Here is a 14,045-nt window from a genome sequence, read left to right on the forward strand (position 1 = left end):
AAGAGTGCAGATCAAAGCGCGTTGGCAAGATGCGTAATGATTGCAATTTGGCGGCATAGTACATAAAAAACAAGTTGAAGAAAGTACGCTAGTTTGAAAATGTGGATTGATTGCTTGACGTTCATTCCGAAGGGCAATGCCTTTCCTCCGTTTAAAAGGCGCGTGTGTTTTGGCAGCGGCAATATGTCGGCGTGCTGACTTGAACATTTTCTTGCTCCACTTTCCTGTTTATCATTTGAAGCAGTTTTATGAAGCGCGCCGCCTCACCTGCAGCTTATTTATTTATTTATTTATTTATTTTGGAGAGGCGAGCTGCGGCTCCCTCCTGGCTTGACTGTTGGCTGCAGTTTAGCGCCGCGCGCATTTCAATGGGGATTTGAGTCTTGACCCGCCGACTGCCTCCCACCAGCCTCCGATCGTCATAAAAAAAACAACTTTATGGCACAATTGGGCTTTCTGTCTGGCTCTTCTTTATTTACATGCAGACTGGCAGAAGGCGAGGTCTTTTCAGGTCAGCTAAATCCCATTTGTGCAATGTGACCTCCACTCAGCTCCAGCGCCATCCAAAATCAATATGTTTCCTGTTTGTGTATTGGACAATAACACAGCGGTAGCGTGGCAAGTCCCAAGAATTGGTGGCTGATGAATTGCCTCTCCAAACTATTGATTGGCTTTAACCAGCGGAGGCGCTGATGTCCGCTAGGGGAAGGGCCGAAGGGATTTTGGTCTCAAAAAGTGAACAAAGCACCAAAAAAGCCACTGTGAAATATTTCGAGTGTCAGGATACAAGGGCTGAGGAAAAACAATCATAATATACATTTTTATTTTATTTTAATGTAATTATACTCATTTCATGTCAGAAGTGAGATCGAAAGATAGCCACATTTTTCTGCAAAAAGCGGCGTGGGACTTGTCATCCAAGAATTGAGCCTCCGGAAGCAGCAGGCTGGCGCGCAGCAAACGAGCCGCTGCGACGCACCGACATTTGTCCGCCTCTCCATTAGCGCCCCGCTCAATTGAATCACAGCGGAGGAGCGGTTCGGTTTCCTCACGTGGTTCGCCAGCAATGTTGACGATTAGGAAATTGCAATTAGGCCGTCATGTGAGATTCCGTGCGAGCTTTAAAAATGAAGAAGCGGGATCGAGACGTTCTGCCAACCCCCCCTCTGGGCGACCGCAACAAGAAATTAGGCCTGCACTTTTTTTTTTTTTTTTTTTTTTCTAACGACCTCATCCAGGGCTGGCTTTAAAGCAAAGACGAGCTCACATTCCAAGGCTATCAAACAGCCGGCGCCTTTAATTAAATCCGGTTTGGAAATGGCGTCCGATTGGATGGAACGAGCAGGCGGCGTTGTAAAAGTTGCGTGACAAAGACGACTTCGCTTTTGACCTCCCTGGCTGCCTTTGGGAGATATTTTGGGCACGCTCCTTCCCGCCTGGCTTTATCCTCGCTCATCAGGATTTCACATTTCGTCCCGGCCGTTAATGGACAGCAGCCGCCGCTCGCTTATGCAAATGCAACGAGTTTGGTCTGATCCAAATTGGCGCCATCTTGCACTTGCAAATGTGCGGCCGATTTTCAAGTTGAAGAGGGAACAAATTCACCTTCATATTGTTTTGGAAGATCAGTTGGGACAATCAACTGCCTACACCTTCTGTATTGATTGTGACCAGTCTCAGAAAATGATCACGTTCAATGTCAATCGTCTCACATTTTAATCTTACGTTAAAACGGCGGTACCGACTTGTTTTTCTTTCCGGCGTCATCATGCCACTCATTGAAATGTTGCAAACAAATTAGTGGAGGGCTCAATCTCCTTTTGTTCAGCGCCGCGAGCGACGGCTAACGTCCGCCAAGGAGATAAATGGCGCCTCGCTAGCGTTCGGCTCTCTGCGGAGCGGCGCTCCTGACGGCGGCGTATGGATTTCCACGTCCGGGGCCTGCGAGGCCCTAATGATATTTAGACAAAGTGCATCTGCCAAACAAGAGAGCGATGGGCGAGACAAGGGCGTGTTTTTTTTTTTTTTTTTTGCGCAGATGGGATGTCGCTTTCTTTGCACAGAAGAAGGACGACGGAGGGAACATGGACGCCGATGCTGATTGCCAGGCCGCCGCTTGAGACGGATGCGTCGGATTTTACAGTCGTATCAATCACAGGCGGAAAAGTGTTAAATAATGTCCTGGCAGATTTTTTTTTTCACACAGGGAAGAGAGTGAGGCTGAGCAAAGCGAACAATGAAGAATCTTTATTTACATTCTACACTCAGACTTCAAGAGGATATGCCTCTGAAATTATCTGCTGATTTCTTTTATTTTACAAGGCTATAAAAAGTCTGCACACCCCAGTTTAAACGCAATCGGTACAAATCAATTGAGAGAATTTTATATAATAACAGATGCTTTAGTGCTAAAAATGTAAGAACAAAATATTTCTGCCAACTTTTTAACTTAACGTTAAAAAGAATGACTTGGGCATTGAATAATAAATGAAATCCATTTAGCAAGGTGCACCTAAAATAATGCGGGGTGCCAAAATCGGGCCCCCGGGCCATACGTTTGACACGTGCAGCACGGCAACGGAAATCCACATTAGAGCCGGTTGTATCAATAATGTATCATAAAAGATAATGATACAATACATCACAATATCACCCCCTCCGGGATCATCTTATGAACCCTTTAAAATGAAATAAAAATAATAAAAAAAACACCCAAAACAAATGTTGCGCTCTATCCATCTTCTTTATCACCTGGCTGGTCGCTATCCTATCCTCTCCACTCCTTTCTCCCGCCACAATCACCGATCAATCTGCTCACATTCACCGAGTCATGAATTATAAATGTTTTTATTTATTCACCCTCACACCGCTAGCTACAGAGGGAGAGCGAGCGAGCGAGAGGGGGGGGAAGACGTTTTATCACGCTCCAAGCACACACGGCGGGAGAATATTCCGTCCTTGGCCAACAGCTCGTGGAGCGATATGACATTTCTGGGCGGATTACAAAGCCGGGCCGTCACAGCAGATCTCATTTGTTTGTTCCGTGTCACTTTTGGGGCGGCGGTGGTGGAAATGGCCGGGACAGAAGAGGATGTGATGCTTTATTGGAAGGCATTTCATCATTTCTTGATGGTCCCCCGAGGCCTCGCGCTGCGCAGTGCTTGCTGAGCTGAAATGGCGTGGATGTTTGGCTCAACAGCGCCCCCTGTTTTTGGATACACTGGATTTACGCCTGTGGTGTTGCTTTAATTCAAGTGTCCCTCAAAAATATCCCAATCTATCAAGTTACTATCCACATAATGACCGCAGTTGCTGTCCAATGGCGAGGCTACGTCGCCAACTACTGGCCTGGCATGTGCACAACAGGTGTCCTCCTTCCATCTGCGTATTTACTTTGCGTGGCGTTGCGAGTCACGACAGAACAATAGAGGCGTCGTTTTCACGGTCTCTGTGAATGATTCGCTCCCGACGTGAGGAAGTCTATTTTGAGAGAAGACACGGGTGGAGGAGGAGGCGAAGCTGAGATTCCTCAGCCAGTTATTGAATAATTTACACAGGCTGCCAGTGTACTCATTAGGACTCTACTGTAGCGAGCGGAGTCGGTCGGGGTGAGGGGGAAGAAGCGGGCGAGAGGCTGTCAAATGGCGAGGGATGAGGCAAAGAGGCTTGGAAGCGGGGTGCAAACGCTGAGCGGCGAGGGGCGGTGGGGGTTGGCCAATACAAGGCGAGAAGAAGTATCATGGGAGAAGGAGGAGGGGAAAAAATTGTTTCTGTCGGTGCTGTGATTAAAAGATTTATGGAAGCTCCAGTACGCGAGCATGCGCTGGGTTGCCACTCTTCCCTTTGTCTTCTTTCAACTGGGTCGCGGCGGCGGCGGGCCGAGGGAGCCGGCTAAAGCCTCCATTGATCGCGCAAACGAGGTGCGGCTCGCTCTTTCAAATACCCCCACTGTGACTGCGAGGAAGGGGTGAGGTGGATTGGAAGGTATCGGAAGGATATGATGGGGGGGTACGGGAAATAGACAGTCTAGACCAGATCCTTTTATAAACATTGGCCAGCAAAACGTGCATGAAGACTATCAGGCTGTTATTGTTCTGATGATACCTCTTCCCGAGACACCCTGTGATCAGTATTTGATTGGCCACCATGTTGAAAGGTCACATCAGACGAGGAGAACGACTTTCATTTTCGCCCGGTTACGTGAAAGGGGTTGTTTGCACAAAACACATCAAGTGCGCTCCATAAGAGGATTTTGCAAAACTCCCGCTCACCCGGCTTTCGCGCCGCGCCGATATCGTCTCTCCATCCGCAAATTCGGCGAGCATGCTCCGACTGTGACAATCACCAGCAACAGCGTAACCATCCCTCCCTCCTCCTCCTCCTTCTCAGCGGTGAATATTTCATGAGCGGCGCACGGCAGATGTTTCTCGTAAAGCACATCAATATTTACTTTTGGTCGCCGCACTTCATGTTTTAGTATTCAGGTGACACAGCGGGAGATTGGCGGCGGGTGGCCTAACGGCAGCTCCGCTGCTTTTGTCTGCTTCAAGAAGGCTAGAGATGCGTCGTGAATGACGATCGGCTTGCTAATAGCTTTACTTTATTTTTTTTTACATGGATCCAAGCCAAGCTATGCACAAACATTTCAACATGCTAGCCTCGTTAGTTAAACTATCTTAACTCATTTGCATTTTTATTATCAAGCTCAACGAGAATGAGGCGTACGCTATTCCTGCATGTTATGGCAACTGTAGTTGCCACACTTGTTTTGGAATCAACAGAATTTGGTGTGTGGGGGGTTGAATCCCAACATAATCTGGATTAGCCGGCCTTTTTTGGCCGCCGCCAATTCCCTGGAGAGCGGAAAAAAGGGAAACTAAAATGCCTCGTGGCGGTGATATTTTTCCCGCTCGCTAGATGACAAATGGAAACGGCGTGAGGGCCTTCTCCCCGAAGAGCCTCCATTAGTGATCACTTAAGGGGTTGCGGTCCATTATGAAGATGTTGGCAGGGAGGGGCGAGGGGGGTGCTCTCTTTGGACTCACTCGCAAATGGTGCGGATTAGCTCCAGCCAATTCTGGGTGGAATCCAAAATCAACATTGTTTTGATCGTGTTTACAAATGTATATCTCTCGATCTATCTGAAAACGGCTTTGGATCTTCCCCAACCCAGCTAATGATGTCACGGCCTTACATTGTTTATTATCATTTCGTCATGGCTTTTTAATGAATTTTTCTCCCGACGCCAAACGTGAAAATCGAACGCGTTTCATCGAGGCGTTTCTTCGCAGGAGGGATTAGCGGACGGGATCCTCGGCGCCAAACAAGAAAATGTCACGATGCAACTCGTGGGCAAGACAATATTGAGCAAGGATCAGTTTGATTGCGTTTGACAAGAAAAAGCAGCCTGGCCTCATTGACCGCATCGATTTACGTGACGGACGGGCTTGCAACCTTAATCAACGCTAACCTTTTAACACTGACAGAAGAACCCAAACACGGCGCAAGAAACATGTTAGCTTTGCATTGCGAGTGACAAGCTCGGGCTGCTAACGGCTGGCTAGCGGCTAATGCAACTTGTTTTTTTCTTTTAATCACCCTGACCGACATCTTTGAAATAATCAATGTTGCTCGGAAAAAGTCAACTTTCCACGATTGCGTGCACAGGACCCTCATGATCCAGAGGGTGCCCCCTTTCTCTCTGGGCTCCAATGTGGCACTAATTGGCACCGAGTCTGACAGCTATCCAGCCATCCAGCCAAATTCTTAATGACACGCCTCACAAGCCTGGTGGAGGCACGGATGAAAATACGTTTTTTTTTTTTTTTTGTCTTCCCGCTTACAGTCCTTGCACACATGCTGAGCTACTCCAGCGTTTGCTCCAAATTTTAAATACTAGCAACACATAAAACTCTTTGAACTAACCTGTGGTTAATGATTGCTCTCATTTTATTCAGAGGATAAAGAATATATGCCTTTGCTCAAACAAAGTTTGCTTCATTAACCTGGCTAAGATGTACAATAATACTTTTAAAAAAAAGAAAATTCACTTTGTGTGCCAGCTTGGCTAGGACTTGATGAAAGAGGAGATGCATCGCAATGGATCAATTCCTCAATAGATAACTCAAATTAAATGAAAACAAATTAGAGGAGATGAAATTTAAAGTCAACAAATGCACCGAACGATCTTTGTCAATTGGATGTCTCGTCCATCCAGGACAAGGACGCAAATGATCGATTTTCATCTCACTCTAATCATTTTGATTTTAAATGACTCAGACGAATCTGCTGAGTTTGCGCTATTATCGACCCAGTCACAGTTACTGAATACATTGGACACGTCTTTGTTTCCCGTTACCCCAAGACGGACAGCACCGGCTCTTTGAAGAATGTGTTGGGCTCCCAATAGTGACATTTTTACTTGTGTGTCCAAATATTGCTTTTTGGTGTTTGTGATGTAAGAAAATACTTAAGATGTCAAAAGTGATTAACGGCTAAAAAGAGACACCGCGGAGAAAATGATCTGTTTCTGTTTGTGCTGCTGTACACAAAGGCCCCAGTGGAGCAGCTGTCCGGGTCGGACTTTCTCAACTGATCGATATTCAATCTGTCAGAGCGCCAGATGCGGAACTCTGCGCGACGACAGATATTAAAATTCGACGCTTATTTTGAACGAGGCTTGGAATTCAAGAAGGGATTACCGCATTACTTGCACCAAATCATCTTTCTCAAACCAATTTAGTTAAATCGGATCGGGGGTTGGAAATCACTGCACAATTGCGTCAAAAGATTTTGGACACCTTCCTCCGCCTTGTCTGGAATGAAAGGTTCTCGTGGGATTTGTTCTTGTCTTAAAAAGGTCAGTGTCCTTCATCAAAGTGGTGTGAAGATGATACATCATTTTGCCTCCACTCGGTCGGGCTTAGATTTGCAAAAGGTCACGCTCAGCCCCCGCCGGGAAACATCACCTCGTTGGAAAAGTCGAGTACCTGACATTGGAGATAGTGCCCCGTCCGGTCGCGTAAAGTTGTTCACTGGACACTGAAGCATTTCAAATATATATTTTTTTTTTTTGGTATGGTGAAAAGCCAACACGAATGTCGCACGCAGCCAGCTTGGTTAGCACGTAAGTAGCGTAATGTTAGCATTCTGGTTGCTTGAATGAGTTTGTCACGACTGAAAAAATCTATTTAGTGTCTGAACCCAAAGGAAAAAATACTAAAACACATTATCGGTACTGGTATCGGTGATACTTACTCTATCGATATTTTATCACCTCTATTGGTATCCGTCACACTGAATCTCACCGTATCGTACGACGGTTTCAGTAGGTCTCATAAATCTACTCCTGGATTGCCGTCAAGTCGAGAGACACAGCGAGGAATGTGACCGCCATCAATCCCTGGCCGCTCAGAAGATGAATGAGTGTCGTTTAAGATTCTTTTCTTCCCATTGGTCCAAAGGAAAAAAAGAAGTGCTGATCTGCCAAAACGTAATAGGCAGTAAATCTATTGTATCGCATTTCACTTTTTTGTGTGGATAAAAAGATGACAAATGTGTCACTGGTACTGCACGACGCGCAACTTCTGACTGAAGATCCTTCACGGATGTTAGAGGACGAGCCTCGTCCTACGTCACGCCATTTTGTCTCTCGTCTGGCTGATTACAGGATCCCGGATCCGAATGAAATCATATTTCATTTTAATGAGAGATTAAGACTTTGCAGTGAAAGTTATGATAATATTATGCGCTATCACATCCTCACACATGAAGACTTTCAGGGTTTTTTTTGGGTTTGACAAAGATTACGATTACCCGTAGATCTTGGAGATGACCTTTGAACAGATCATCAGGAATCTTGCGGGACTTGGAAATGGTCAACAAGACCCTAACATGAACACTTCAAAACAAAATGGCAGACTTCCTGTGTCTTTTCCAACATTACTTTTGTGTACCAAAGATAAACTGTCATCAGGGACCAACTGATTTTCCTTTTTTATGGCAAGTCATGAAACTTTAGAATTTAGCATCACCCGTCTGTCTAGTTTAATATATGTGAGGCAAATTTGAACAGGTTAGATTGAGAACCAACACGCTAGCTTGGGACCACCGCCGCGGATTTAATTATTGGCGCATCCTGGATTGGAAATCACGCGCTAGCTCAGCACATTCGTGATGTTTTCGCTCCTGGCGGAGCGACAGATGAAGATACCTTGCGTGCAAAACCAAAACCACAGAAGAAGAAGCGTGCGTGTCTAAAAATAACCTCATAAATAATTAATGGAGAGAAGGCAAAGTGACCCAGATGTGGAGGAAGCGCATTGTCCGCAAGTGCATCAAAATGGATCCCGAAGAGCTAACCGAGACGGTGTGTGCTAAGGCGCGCTAGCCTCGCATCTTAATGTCCGCGTCCACTGGGAGCTCATTAGCCGCGGGGCGAGGTACATGAGTTAGCGTGTAATAATGGGAATTAGCCATTAGCTTGTGGCTACGTGTGCAAATGTGCCACTAAAAGCCCCCCAACCGCCACTCTGCCCAACCTTGCTTCAGCTTCATCAACATCTTTCTTCTAGCTAACCTGTGTTCGATCTAGCATATCGGAGAGTTGAAGACAGAATATTAACCGTGCAGTAATAGAAAGATATTTTAATTATAATTAGAAACTGTATGTAGTACTGTACTGGAAGCAGTGCTAACTAAAGCAATAACTATTTTTAGTGCCAGTGGAAAAGCAAGATGCAGTACCGTGCCAGGTACTATTTGTAGTACCTGGTGCCAGCTGCTTTTGCCAAAGACTATCGACTTGGAGTTTGTGTCGTGCCAGGTACTGTTGTGTTTTTTGGTCAGTTTGAGGCGTGTTGAGACCAAGATGTCACGCAACATGGCATGTGCGTGTGTTGGGTGACGTGGGACGATAAGAAAAAAAAAAAGTCAATAAGCAAAGACGGGAGAGGGTTTGGCGATTGGTGCTTAGTGCGCGTGCGTTTAGGCACACACGCTGTGGCGGGCCCATATGGAGCGTGGCGGCCATCTGTCCTCCTCTGGCCCGCCTTCCTTCTGCTCAAGTCAGGCTTCTCGGAAAATGTCCGTTAGTTATACGGGGGGGGACTTGTGGTTGACGAAGATACGTGTGGACGTATATGTCTAAGTGTTAGTATGTCATATATGTGTTAGTATGTTAAGACTTTGTATGCTGACGTGTATGTTAGCGGATTAACATGTACATACATTAGCATGACGATGACATAACATGGATTCGTATGTGAACGTCTGAAATGACGCGTACGTACGTGAGAGTTGTCTAACACGATTCTGTCATCTAGGATGAATCACACTGGCACAGCGATGTGGCATCAGCGTGTTTGGATACGGCGACGAGTCGCGACTCGCGCTCACCTGACGCAAAAGGTGTAATGCTATTTCCAGACGTGTAGATACGTTACCGAACACGGACTCGTTCACTCCTGTGCATTTGCACTTGGCAGTGAGTGCGAAAAGGAAAAAAAAAAAAAAATAATGTGTCGCGTTATTTCCGAGCGTGCTCGCCTCCCCGGAGAACGGGAGCGTGTAGAAATGACAATCTGGAATAAAAGCCCACAAGAATAACATCATGGATGACATCATCGTCATCTGAAGTGGACAGATGGACGACATTTTATTATTTTATTTATTTGTTTCATGAAATTATGTTGCTATAATTTATTATTTCTTTTTGTCGTGCCTTTAAATATTACCCCATTTTTAACAATTAGTTTTTTTGTACTTCATTTAAAAAAATTCTGGAAAAACGACGATTCTATCTACTCTTGTATTCTCATCTGAATGTGGGGTATCGTCACGTTTTTGACACGTGTCATGGAACAAAAATAACCCGTGAGCGAGCAAGCAAACAAGCAGACAGGCAGGCCCATTTCCCTCCGCCATCAACGTCTAATAATAAAGTTGTGTTGCAGATGACGCCAGATAAAAGCGGCGCTCCATTTAGCAACGCCTCAAGGTAACCCTCGCTCTCCCTGTAAAATCATCCCATTCGGAGAGGTCGGCGGTATTTTGCAACAGCGTCCCTCGAGCTCCTCTTAGCTCTCGACAAAATTGTTGTCACTAGACAAATTTAGGCAGACGGAACGAAGCTGGAAAAACGTACACTGAATAAATGTAAGCGCTAAAAAGTGTTTGACGTGTGTGAATACAATTTTCAACAAGTTATAAAGGGTGTGCACACTTGTGCAACCACATTATCTCACTTAATTGTAATGGTGGAGCAAGTGTGGAAAAAAATCATTTGAACCGGGGTGTCTAGACTTTTTAGACTGTCTCGGGTTGGTTTTTATGAAAGACTTTGCGAAACTTTCTTTATTGCTTCGGCAAAACGATGGAATCGCGACCTTTTGACTCTTTCGACGTCGATACAAAATCTATTTTCTTCAACGTATTTTCTTCGTTCGCTGTGAAAAAGCGATTAAGATGGATGTTGGCGGCGCGCGCGAGAAGGCGAATTAGTGCCTTACGACAATGAAGAAATAAATCTGGGTCACAATCCCGCCTGCCTGCCTCCTTTTTTCCTTCTTCAGGAGAGACTTCACAAAGGTTTTTCTTTTTTTTTGCTTCTTCGTCTCTTGTTGCTACTGCTGGAGACGTGAAAATGGGACAACTCCGAAGAGATAATGAGCTTTGAGAGTGTGCTCGCACACGGGTTTGCAAAGCTCATCTATGAAAGTACTTATAATGGATACTGAATTTATTTATTAAATACATATTTTTCTTTCAGGAAAAAAAAAAAAGTCCTAGAGGGAAAAAATATATTTTTGACACCGCACAGTGCTAGCTGTTGGCTAGCTAAGTTAAAATGCTCAATAAACATGTATTTTATTACAGAAAAGTTTGGGGTTTTGTTTTATTGAGATATTTTTGATCAGTCTAATAAAATTTTGGAGTTAAATTTCAATCACATTTAGATATTCCCTATGTATCCTTATGCATGATTGTTCTTTTTGTTGTTGCGCTTCGAAAAGTTTTACCTGTTCACTAAGAGAGTTTGTAAAAGTTTTACCTGTTCACTAAGAGAGTTTGTGTCTTGGCAGCGTCGTGATCTTTGTTATGCTCGTCCAGTTCAGTTTTATTTTTAGCTTTGGCGCCACGACGGTTGGCCGGTAACTCCACTCGCGCTCACTCGGATGCCAGCGAGAAGAAACGACTTGAAACCTTTTTGGTTTTTTAATCAGGCCGCTATCGACGCCTTACGAGCACATTTGCAGCAGCTCTCATTGAAAAGTGGTTTCATTGCGTTTGAAGATAAACAGTTGTGGTATGGTCGTAAAAAAATAATAAAAGTGCACGTGTGGCTCCAAGCTTTGCCGAGGAAATTGTCTGGCCGTGCTCTCTTCTTGATCAACAAACTCCGTCGCAGCTTGTCTACTATTTGCATAAGCTCTGAATAATACATTACTGTTTTTATGACAGCAGTTTGCTGTTGCTCACGAGCTTCGACGGCACAGGGGCTGCGAAAACCGTGTAACTATGTTTTAATAAAGAGACCCAACGGTCTAAAATCAACTATTTTGGGTTCCAGAGAATATCAATCGCGCCGACTGTGGTAACAGGCTGACGCTGACATTTATTTTAGCTAAAAAAATAAAACTGGGAAGGCGAACAATAATTGTTTTAATTATAAATTGATTAAGATACATTGTATTACATTATGTTAAAGACGAAATAATAAAGCAAAAATGTGAAACTGAGTGTGTAAAATAGTAAAACAAATCCTGTAGTTAGCTAGATTGCTAGCTATTGAGACACCTCGCTAGCTAGCTAGCTAGGTACATTATGAATGTACACCTTGTTACTTTCCACCACTGGCGACAGCTAAATTGGTAAAACATCTTTGACAGCCCCACTTCCGATTTGGCCTGTGCCACGCCGACACGTAGGCAAAGATCAAACTCGACATGAACTGCTGCTGGTTAGCGCAAAAGCAAAGCGACGTGAGCAGAGGCTGCATTCGTAGCATCCATAATTTAGCCTGCGGTGATGTTGAAGACGCACGGAATCACCCGGCCTTGTCGTGCCTCTCGTCGCATTTAGTTTACTTTGCCGTGTGAGACAAAATGTCAGCAGAGTCCACCGACGCTGACACGGCTGCTAACACGGAAAAGCTCTTTTACAACAGCGGAGTCAGTCTTGCTTACTTTGTGATTTAGTCACAAGACATACATATCTAAAAGGATTAGGGTCATAAAGGAATTGAAATGGTCTTCGATGTTTACAAAAACATGCCAGCTAGTCGAGCCTCTAGTCAAGGTCTTTTTTTTCCCCCTCGCCTACAAATTTGTTCTCCAATTCTCTGGGGATTTAAAAGGACACCTGAGCTTGTTCCCCAAGTCCCAATTCATCTTGTCAGATGTGATGAAAAAAAAAGGCCACTGGATCACTGCCAGACTTTGTCGTCCCCGATGACCGAGCCCAAAACACCACCGAGGCGGCTACGGACCTCCCGAGAGATGAAGATTTTACTCCCCCAAAATCCCATCGGGATGACCCCCTGATGGATGTTGATGTCGTTAGCTTAGTAAGCTAGCTCCCAGAAGCAGCCGAAAGAATATTTTTTATTTGGTCAACCGGCTCAAAACACGTTTTTTTTTTTTTTTTTAAATCCACACTAGCTGTTAAAAAAAATGATAAAATGTAGAACTGAGAACCTTTAGGCACTACAGTTTTGTCTCCTAGCAACCAGGAATAAGTGGGGGTATGCAGTGCAGAACCAGTCTGCTAAATTACTATTCAACCATTCCAAGGTGTATTTTTTTTATCATACAAGGAAAAAAAAGACAATTTGTTACGTTTTGAAGGATCGAAGTAAGGCTCTAAATAGATGCATCCTCTCAAAAAAAAAAAAAGGTCGAAGCAACCTGGAGCCGAACTCTCACTAGTAATATTCCCGGCCGTTGTGGCAGCTGGATTGATTTTGTTTTTATTTTGCTGCGGGGCTACAGGCAAACTTTTCACAGCCTTATTTTTGTGTTTTCACTACAAAAAAGTGAGCCACTGTCCTTCCTTTTTTGGTTTTGTTTTGTTTTGTTGTTGAGATGCTGGAGGCAATGTGGAGGATGCAGTGAGAGAGAACATCGCCATCATACTTACTTTATTGATCCGATTACGATTACGATTATGGTGCAAATCTCTCCATCGCGATACAAATAGACTTTCAAACGACGGCAAATATATGTTGCGCTCCCATGACGATACAATCGCGATTCAATCTAACTCGGTTATGATTCACGGCAACAACGATACGACTCATTACGATTCTGATACGATTCGCTTCAATGACGACATGATTCATTCCGACGCCGATATGATTCGCTCAATTACGATATATGCTCATCGTGCAAAATGGCACTTGACATATTTTGCATATTCATTTGCATCGTTACGGCTGCTTCATTATTCCCTTGCATAAATCTTTTTTTTCTCCAGATTTAGGCCTCTGCACATTTCCCTTGATGCAGCATACACACACACACGTGCACATTCACGCACACACACACGCACAACGCCAGCAGCGCCTGCTGTTACATGCATATTTTATGGACAACCTTTCACTCCAATTTCCACCGCACAGTCTGCAGGGGGCATCCTGGTCAAAAAGTCACCAGAACTCAGTGGATGAACGAAAACCTCAACAACAACTCCGCTCATGCATTTCCTCAAATCAACTCCTCAAGTAGAAACTTTCATTTTCCCCTCAATGACGCCGATGCATGGCAAGGTCTACGGGGAGCTCATAATGACACCGAGGTCTCATGTGGATGAAGGCGCCTGACTATTGGACAATTTTCAGAGTTGTTATTCGGAAAATATCCTCCGTTATTAGATAAAATTGTCAATTGTTATCACGTTTTTGTACTTTCTCAAATAACCTACCTTGCCATTGGAGAGCACCAAATCCCCGTAGCAGCCATAGGATGCCACAAGATGGCGCTGATTATATTTCTTGAAGGGTGTGCATCAATGTAAATATGTATTTTTTGCTGACTGTTAAGAAGATT

At 44.5% G+C, this 14,045-nt stretch overlaps 1 protein-coding gene across 8 annotated transcripts in view; it reads right to left on the minus strand.

The window, feature by feature from the left end:
* Positions 1-14,045, minus strand: part of LOC125979306 (uncharacterized) — an 89,367-nt gene that overhangs the window by 66,691 nt on the left and 8,631 nt on the right. The window contains exon 7 of one of the 8 annotated variants that reach the window (XR_007485282.2): positions 734-3,205. The exons of the other annotated variants lie outside the window; for them this stretch is intronic. The gene's annotated coding sequence lies outside the window, so the exon portion shown is untranslated. Of the gene's footprint in view, positions 1-733; positions 3,206-14,045 lie in introns of those variants that run through there. 8 annotated transcript variants of the gene reach the window in all.

Source organism: Syngnathus scovelli, chromosome 13 (assembly GCF_024217435.2).
Source record: "Syngnathus scovelli strain Florida chromosome 13, RoL_Ssco_1.2, whole genome shotgun sequence".
NCBI lineage: Eukaryota > Metazoa > Chordata > Actinopteri > Syngnathiformes > Syngnathidae > Syngnathus > Syngnathus scovelli.